Source organism: Lepus europaeus, chromosome 3 (genome assembly GCF_033115175.1).
Source record: "Lepus europaeus isolate LE1 chromosome 3, mLepTim1.pri, whole genome shotgun sequence".
In the NCBI taxonomy this organism is placed as follows: Eukaryota; Metazoa; Chordata; class Mammalia; order Lagomorpha; family Leporidae; genus Lepus; species Lepus europaeus.
Genome location: NC_084829.1, coordinates 29,532,606 through 29,542,514, shown reverse-complemented (window position 1 = coordinate 29,542,514; position 9,909 = coordinate 29,532,606).

Genomic DNA, 9,909 nt, shown 5'->3' with positions numbered 1-9,909 from the left:
GATGATCTCTGATAGGAAAATAGAAAACATAACTATTAAATGAATAGAGAATACATTGCCATATTTAATAATATGGGTAAAATGAAATTTTTAGGATATTCATCTTAAACAAATTAATTCATACTATGTTTTTCTATAAAATATTTTATTTATGTATTTGAGAAGTAGAGTTACAGAGAGAGGGAGAGACAGAGAGAGAGGTCTTCCATCTGCTGGTTCATTCCCCTAATGGCCTCAATGGCCAGAGCTGAGTCGACCTGAAGCCAGGAACCAGAAAGTTCTTTTGGGTCTCCCACATGGGTGCAGGGGCCTAAGATTTTGGCACCTCTTCCACTGCTTTTACAGGCCATAAGTAAAAAGTTGGATTGGAAGAGGACCAGCTGGGACACAAACTGGCACCCATCTGGGATGCAGGTGCCAATGGTGGAAGCCTGGCCTACTTTGCCAGAGTGTCAGCTCATAGCATGTTTCTAATATGCTACGTAAACACAGAATTCTACCTAGGAATAAATTGTCAAGGTATCATCCTAAATTTGATGTGTTCAAATAACATCTTGAATATAGCACAGGTCAAAAAATGTGTAGGGACTCACAATTATTCAGGAAACATGCTTAGCATACAAATACTTTCTTCTTAATCTTGGAATTCTGAATTCATAACTTCAATATCTCTTTTAAGGCATTGACAGCTTTTGATCATTATAATATCCACAATTATTAGCAGAAGGTAAAAATTATCAATGTCATAGGATTTTGATGTTGTTATTAATGATTAATGAATCTAAAAATTCGTTGGAAAGTTTGTCACACAAGGGTCATGAAGTCTTTTTGCAGTTATTATAATTTTGTTATAATTAGTGCATATTCTGAACTAGGATAGTGTATAAGAAGGGCATGACACAACTTAACTGAGTAGCTTTGTGTTAAATCTCAAAGGATGGTTTTGAGAATTTGATAAAATAAAAAAATGTGTTAAACATTGTAAACCCATGAAGGCAATCTATTATCATTTAGCTACTAATTGATTGGCAGAATAATCCAGAATTGTATCACTGGGATGCTACCTTAATTTTGTTTGTGAATATCACTCATTTTATAGATGATACCACTGATTGAAAAATATATACACAAAAATAAACTGTCTCAAAATACTGCTGTACTCAACTAGTTGACTTTGTTGTTTCAGTGTGCTTTTTAAACTGTAAAATAAAGGCGTATAAATTGCAAATGTAAAATATTTTCTGGTTGACTGTCTCTGGGCCTGAATTATGGTATCAATTTCTCCTCTGACAGCTATTTCCTAGAACTGAAAATATGAAGGCTCTTCAAAATGTTTGGGGACAGGGTTCATTGTGAAAAGATTATGCATGGATTTTAAAATTTTTACACCAAAATAAACTTATCTTTAATTTTATTTTCACATATACTATTTGAAATATCCTTGAATACAATCAATGGGTTGCTTATAAACATACAAATTCTTACATTAATGAAGGATAATGAGCTGACTCAATGATGAAAAATTCATATAATACTTTTACAACAAATTTAAATCAAATGATCAAATGCTCAAAGTTTGAACTACATATCTATGTGAAAGAAAACACATAAATGCAAAAACAAATTTGTGAGCATAGAGGAAACTTTGTCACTCTAGCTTGACTGAATTTATGTGCTCAGTGATCCACTGATAACTGTCAAACCTTGAGGCAATTGGTATTTATAGTATTCAAAATTTTTTCTCAATTGCAAATAGCTAAATGAATTCGTTTAAATACAAAATTTTGTCACTTTCTATGGAGATGATATGATTATTCCACTCAATATCTGGGGCTGGACAAGGCCAGTCTGGTCCTCTTCTTTTTCTCTTGCTATTACTAGCATTTCAATAATCCCTTGCATCAGTGTTTCTGAAAATAAACCATCTAATTTTAGGTGCTCATCCTACATCGACTCTGTCAGACACCTGGAGGTACAAATCAATAAAGCCATATTAACAACCTCCTCATGTGATCTTTATGCCAAAGTTTGACAGCCATTGTTTTTGGAGTTTCCTAAATAGAATCACTTTTACTTTTCTGTTAATCATAACCAGAACACAAGAACATAGGAGGAAATTCATACATGGAAACAGAAATGCTTCCAGTCCCAGAGTCACTTGATTACTTAATGCAGTTGCTTTTTAGTTTCATGAAAGGATATTAGGTCATCTGATGGCAGACCCTTTATATTATTTGCCCTACAAATTACCGCATCTCATCTGCTATGAGTGAATAGTCAGTGCATAATTATGTTTTATCACTCATCACAAATTTCTGCCTTTGTTCCACTTCCCTACTTAGTGAGATGACTGAGGATAATGGCGCTGATTAATGAAAGCCACCCTGAAGAGTTCATTCTTCTTGGCTTTGCTGACCGACCTTGGCTGGAGCTGCCTCTCTTCATTGTTCTTCTCATAACGTACCCCATGGCCTTGGTGGGAAACATCACCATCATTCTTGTTTCCAAATTAGACCCCCGTCTTCACAGTCCCATGTATTTCTTCCTCACCAACTTCTCCTTTTTGGACATATGTTACACCACAAGCATTGTCCCTCTGTTGCCGTTGAATTCTCTACAATGTAGCAGTGGGTTCGTTTCTGAGAAGAGCAGCGTGGTGGGGGCAAGAGGCGCGGAGTCAACACACAGACCCCGGGAGTCCGGTGAGAGCAGGCTTGAGGCGAGCAGCCTGCAGACTCGTTTATTACAGTTGGTACAACAGCTTATATAGCCAAGACCAGCCAATCTGGTCAAGGGGCGGTCCATACCCCAACCAATCACAGCCTGTTGCCAGGCAGTTTACACAGCCATCCAATCACAGCCTGTCGCCAGGCAGTTTCAAATCCATCCAATCACAGCCTGTTGCCAGGCAGTTTCCAGAGCCATCCAATCACAGCCTGTCGCCACTACAGATAAGTTTCTTAGCTTTCGCTTTAAATGCTGTCAACTTAAGTCTTCTGAGTTAGTGAAAGAACAGGAAAATAATTTAATAAGGAACCACAACCTAGAGACAATTTTATGCATAAACAGGAACAGCCAGGAATGCCTTTTATAACTGTGCAAGAAATAATATGAGAAAGAAATAATTTGTACTTTGGGAATAAAAAAAGAATTTGCTTATATCAACAAACAACATGAGTTTCAACTTCCTAAGAATTATATGAAAAAAAAAGTGTCAGTGTAAGGAATAGTGAGAGCTGTGATATAGGATTTTACAAAGGGAAAAATCCACGTTCCCCTCGGATTTTGAGTCTTACTGGGAGGGATGACAAGGGGTTGGGCACCCATGTAGGACTGTGAGGTTGCCCCCATCCTCTCACCCTATCACAGGCTCTAGGGCTCAGACTGCCATGGTTGAGCACCCACAGGAAGCTGACTCTGGGAAAGTCTCTGCTCTCTCCATGGACTGGACAGGCTAATGGGGCATAGTGGATCCTCTACACCCTGTGCCTATGGGATCCTTGCACCCTGTGACTGTGAGAAATTTATGAATGCGCAGTAGGAAGCAGGTGTAGTTGTGACTCTGGGAAATCACTGTGTCTGGAATCAGAGGCTCAGAGCTCCCTGATTGCCTGGGATGGGTTGCTGCAGAGAGATCTGTGCTCACACTGAGGACTGAACAGATCCTTTGTGGCAGTGCAGGTGAGTGCTGCACCCACTGTGGGCTAATCTCTGGGCACTGATCACCTTGGAATTGAGGAGATGAGGGTGTGAATACAACAGCAGCAATGGTCATACTCTCTCCACTGCTGACAATAGAGACCTCTACCCAACTTGAGTGTCACTCTTGATACTCATCCACCTTGGAGCACTGACCAGAGCTCCCTGGCTGCACCCAGCACACACTTTTTGGTATTCACTGAAAGAGCAGATACTCTGCCAAACTACAGAGGCATAGTTCAAAGAAAAATCTATCAGTGGAGAAAACCAACAAATACTTCCATAAATGTCTAAAAATAATTGCAGCAATTCAAAAAACAAGAATAAGGGAGACAATATGACTCCCCCAAAGGAAAACAATAACACTTCAATATTAGAATATGAAGACAAAGAGGTTGATGAAATATCTAAAAAGGAATTCAAAAGAGTGATTATAGGGTTACTCAGAAGCAATGAGAAGCAAATTCATGAGTTACAAAAATTCCTAAGTGACATGGAGGATAAATTTTCCAATGACATTAGATTTAAAAAAAGAAATCGATATGGAATATTAGAAATTAATAATATGTCATATAAATAAGTCAAATATTTCAGATAATATGTCAAATAAAAAATATAGTGGATACCCTTAACAAAGACTTGGTAAGGCAGAAGAATGAATATCTGAGTTAGAAGACAAATCTTCAGAAATGGCTCAGTCAAACCAAAAAAAAAAAAGAAATTAGAAACATTGTAAACAATTTTCAAGATTTATGGGATTCTATCACACTACCCAATATCTGGGTCTTAGGAGTTCCTGAAGCTGTGGAAATAGAACAAATTAGAAGGCCTAGTCAGTGAAATAATTACAGAAAGTTTCTGTAATTTGAAGGAAGAAAGGGAAGTACATGAAAGAAAGTACAGAAGGCACATAGAACTCCTAATTAGGGCGGAGCCAAGATGGTGGAAGAGTGAGGACGCACACAGCAGTTTGGGAAAAGAAATTTTAACAAGGGTGGAGTTACTGTACCCTTAAGAAGAGACTCAGAGGAAAAAACTGCAGAGGAAACTCTTCCGGATCTAGTGGATGTGACATGGAGGACCTACAAGGAGCGTAAGGTGTCCCACTGCCGCGCCGCGCTGCGCCGCGCCACGCCTAGCCCTGCCGAGCCCTGCCAAGCTGCACAGAGCCGCCTGAGCCGCACCTAGCAGCGCCCAGCTGCCGAGCCACACAGAGCCGCCCTGAGCCGAACCTAACAGCGCCCAGCTGCACCGTGCCGACCCGAACCGACCCGCACTGAGCCGAGCCACGGACACGGGGGCCACTAGAGTTGGGAAAACAGCGAACCCAGCTACAGAAGCCCACCCACAGAATTTGAGCCCCGGCATTGGAAGCACAGGTAACCCGAGACATTGGCCGCGAAGGTTAGAAGGTGGTCCGAGCTCACGTGGTGGGGAGGGGGAACTACACCAGGCTGACTGAAAGAGAAAAAAAAAGGGGGGGGGGAGCCAGCTGGGACACTAGCCTCTCTGCACTCTCCTTACAAACCCCAGAAAGACAAAGAGCAGGGACCACTTTACATAAGAAAAACTCTTTAGCCTAGGCAACACTGAAGAACCAAACAGCTCTTTGGCCACACCTCCAAGATGCCAAACAAACATAGAAACCAAAGCAACAAGTGCAAGGAAGTCACTCTCATGCCCCCAAATGAAAAAGGCACCCCAATCCAAGATTATGAAGATGATGAGATAGAAGAAATGCAAGAAGCGGATCTCAAAAAATTGGTAAGATCATTAAGAAGCTCTCAAAAACAAATTCTTGAACTACAGAAATCCTTAATGGACAAGATAGAAAACCTCTCTCTCGGGGGCGGAGCCAAGATGGCGGATAGTGAGGACGTGCGCCTTTAGTTTGGGAGAATAAAGTTTCATAAAAGTGGAATTACTGTAGCCTCAGGAAAAGACTCAAGAAAAAAACTGCAGAGGAAATGCTTCCAGATCTTGTGGATGGGACACAGAGGACTTACAGGGAGCCCACCGCGTGGAAAACCAACCAAGACGAGCCGAGCGGCGGGAGAGGAGCCAGAGCCACAGATTCTCGCCAGCGCGGGAACCGAGGAGGGTAAGACAAAGACCTCAGAAACCCGAAAAACTGGGGAGGGGGGGGAACAGAGGCCTCTCCCTTCACTCACCAAGCAAAACAAAGAGCACCGCGATTTTACATATGTAAAGCGCAGGCAAACTCAGTAACTTTAGCGAAACTGGAGAACACAGTGAGGGCTGCATAAACTCTGTGTGTGGTCCCAGGGGTAGATCAAACGAACACTCACAGAGGCCAGATTTCAACTACCCTCAACTCCACTCCCAACTGAGTCAAAAAAAAAAAAAAAAGAGAGAAAGCGAGCCAGCAAGGAGCAAAAGAGTGAGCAATCTGGGACGCTCTTTACACAGCCTTAAACCTGAAGAGTTTACCTGAAGCATAGCTCTCTGGCCACACCCATCACAGCCCCTAAGGCTCCAACAAAGCAGACAGCTCACTTAGAGGAATAGTATAACGAGAAAAAAAACACCACAGCAAAAAAAAAAAAAAACACCATAAATTATCTCCAACATGCCAAACAACAAACATAGAAGCCGAGGCAACAAGAGCAAGGAAGACACTATGACGCCCCCTAGTGAACAAGGCACGCCAATGCAAGATTAAGAAGATGAAGAGATAGAGGGAATGCAAGAAGCGGATCTCAAAAAATTGATAAGAACATTAAGAAGTTCTCAAAAACAAATTCTTGAACTACAGAAATCCTTAATGGACAAGATAGAAAATCTCTCCCGTGAAAATGAAATATTAAGGAGGAATCAAAATGAAATGAAACAACTAGTGGAACTAGAAACTGTGATAGTGACGAGAAATCATAATGAAATGAAGAACTCAATAGATCAAATGACAAACACATTAGAGAGCCTTAAAAACAGAATGGGTGAAGCAGAAGAGAGAATATCGGAATTAGAAGACAGAGAACAGGAAAGGAAACAGTCAAATCAAAGAAAAGAAGAAGAAATCAGAAATCTAAAAAATACTGTCAGGAACCTACAGGATACTATTAAAAAACCCAACATTCGGGTTCTAGGAGTTCCTGAAGGCATGGAGAGGGAGAAAGGATTAGAAGGTCTTTTTAGTGAGATACTAGCAGAAAATTTCCCAGGTTTGGAGAAGGACAGAGACATCCTAGTACAGGAAGCTCATAGAACCCCTAATAAACATGACCAAAAGAGATCCTCGCCACGACATGTTGTAATCAAACTCACCACAGTGAAACACAAAGAAAAGATCCTAAAATGTGCAAGAGAGAAACGCCAGATTACTCTCAGAGGATCTCCAATTAGACTCACAGCTGACTTCTCATCAGAAACCCTACAAGCCAGGAGAGAATGGCGAGATATAGCCCAGGTACTAAGAGAGAAAAACTGCCAGCCCAGAATATTATATCCTGCAAAGCTCTCATTTGTGAATGAAGGCGAAATAAAGACCTTTCACAGAAAACAGAAATTGAATTTGTCGCCACTCGTCCAGACCTGCAAAAGATGCTTAAAGAGGTTTTACATACACTAACACAGAAACACGGTCACCAATATGAAAAAAGGTAAAGGAAGGAAACCCCACAGCAAAAGATCACAGGAATCTCAAACCAGATGTTAGAAAATATCTTTGGCAAATGGCAGGGCAAAGTTACTCCTTCTCAATAGTCACATTGAATGTTAATGGTTTGAACTGTCCAGTTAAAGACACCGATTGGCTGACTGGGTTAAGGAACAAAACCCATCTTTTTGCTGCTTACAAGAAACTCATCTTTCCAACAATGATCCATACAGACTGAAAGTGAAAGGCTGGAAAAAGATATACCATGCCAACAGAAATGAAAAAAGAGCGTGTGTAGCCATCTTAATATCAGACAACATAAACTTTACCACAAAAACTGTCAGGAGAGACAAAGAGGGGCACTATTTAATGATTAAGGGATCCATTCAACAGGAAGATATAACGATTATCAATGTATATGCACCTAATTACAGGGCACCAGCTTATTTAAAAGACTTGTTAAGGGACTTAAAGGGAGACTTAGACCCCAATACAATAGTACTGGGGGACTTCAATACTCCACTCTCAGAGATAGACAGATCAACAGGACAGAAGATCAACAAGGAGACAGCAGATTTAAATGACACTATAGCCCAAATGGATCTAACAGATATCTACAGAACATTTCATCCTACATCTAAGGACTTTACATTCTTCTCAGCAGTACATGGAACCTTCTCTAGGATTGACCACATACTAGGCCATAAAGCAAGTCTCAGCAAATTCAAAAGAATTAGAATCATACCATGCAGCTTCTCAGACCACAAAGGAATGAAATTGGAAATTAGCAACTCAGGAATCCCTAGAGCACATGCAAACACATGGAGATTGAACAACATGCTCCTGAATGAACAATGGGTCATAGAAGAAATTAAAAGAGAAATCAAAAATTTTCTGGAAGTAAAAGAGGATAACAGCACAACATACCAAAACCCATGGGATACAACAAAAGCAGTGTTAAGAGGCAAGTTTATATCAATAGGTGCCTACATCAAGAAATTGGAAAGGCACCAAATAGTTGAGCTTTCAAGTAATCTCAAGGATCTAGAAAATCTGCAGCAAACCAAACCCAAACCCAGTAGAAGAAGGGAAATAATTAAAATCAAAGAAGAAATCAACAGGATTGAATCCAAAAAAAAAAAAAAACATTACAGAAAATCAGCCAAACAAGGAGCTGGTTTTTTGAAAAAATAAACAAAATGGACACCCCATTGGCCCAACTCACTAAAAAAAGAAGAGAAAAGACCCAAATCAATAGGATCTCAGAGATGAAAAAGGAAACATAACAACAGACACCACAGAAATAAAAAGAATCATCAGAAATTACTACAAGGACTTGTATGCCAGCAAACAGGGAAATCTATCAGAAATGGACAGATTCTTGGACACATACAACCTACCTAAATTGATCCAGGAAGACATAGAAAACCTAAACAGACCCATAACTGACACAGAAATTGAAACAGTAATAAAGGCCCTCCCAACAAAGAAAAGCCCGGGTGCAGATGGATTCACTGCTGAGTTCTACCAGACATTTAGAGAAGAACTAACTCCAATTCTTCTCAAACTATTCAGAGCAATTGAAAAAGAGGGAATCCTCCCAAATTCTTTCTATGAAGCCAGCATCACCTTAATTCCTAAGCCGGAGAAAGATGCAGCATTGAAAGAGAATTACAGACCAATATCCCTGATGAACATAGACGCAAAAATCCTCAATAAAATTCTGGCCAATAGAATGCAACAACACATCAGAAAGATCATCCACCCAGACCAAGTGGGATTTATCCCTGGTATGCAAGGATGGTTCAACGTCCGCAAAACAATCAACGTAATACACTACATTAACAGACTGCAGAAGAAAAACCATATGATTCTCTCAATAGACACAGAGAAAGCATTTGATAAAATACAACACCCTTTCATGATGAAAACTCTAAGCAAACTGGGCATAGAAGGAACATTCCTCAATACAATCAAAGCAATATAGGAAAAACCCACGGCCAACATCCTATTGAATGGGGAAAAGCTGGAAGCATTTCCGCTGAGATCTGGTACCAGACAGGGATGCCCACTCTCACCACTGCTATTCAATATAGTTCTGGAAGTTTTAGCCAGAGCTATTAGGCAAGAAAAAGAAATTAAAGGGATACAAATCGGGAAGGAAGAACTCAAACTATCCCTCTTTGCAGATGACATGATTCTTTATTTAGGGGACCCAAAGAACTCTACTAAGAGACTACTGGAACTCATCGAAGAGTTTGGCAAAGTAGCAGGATATAAAATCAATGCACAAAAATCAGTAGCCTTTGTATACACAGGCAATGCCATGGCTGAGGAAGAACTTCTAAGATCTATCCCATTCATAATAGCTTCAAAAACAATCAAATACCTTGGAATAAACTTAACCAAGGACTTTAAAGATCTCTACGATGAAAACTACAAAGCCTTAAAGAAAGAAATAGAAGAGGATACCAAAAAATGGAGAAATCTTCCATGCTCATGGATTGGAAGAATCAATATCATCAAAATGTCTATTCTCCCAAGATCAATTTATACATTCAATGCAATACCAATCAAGATACCGAAGACATTCT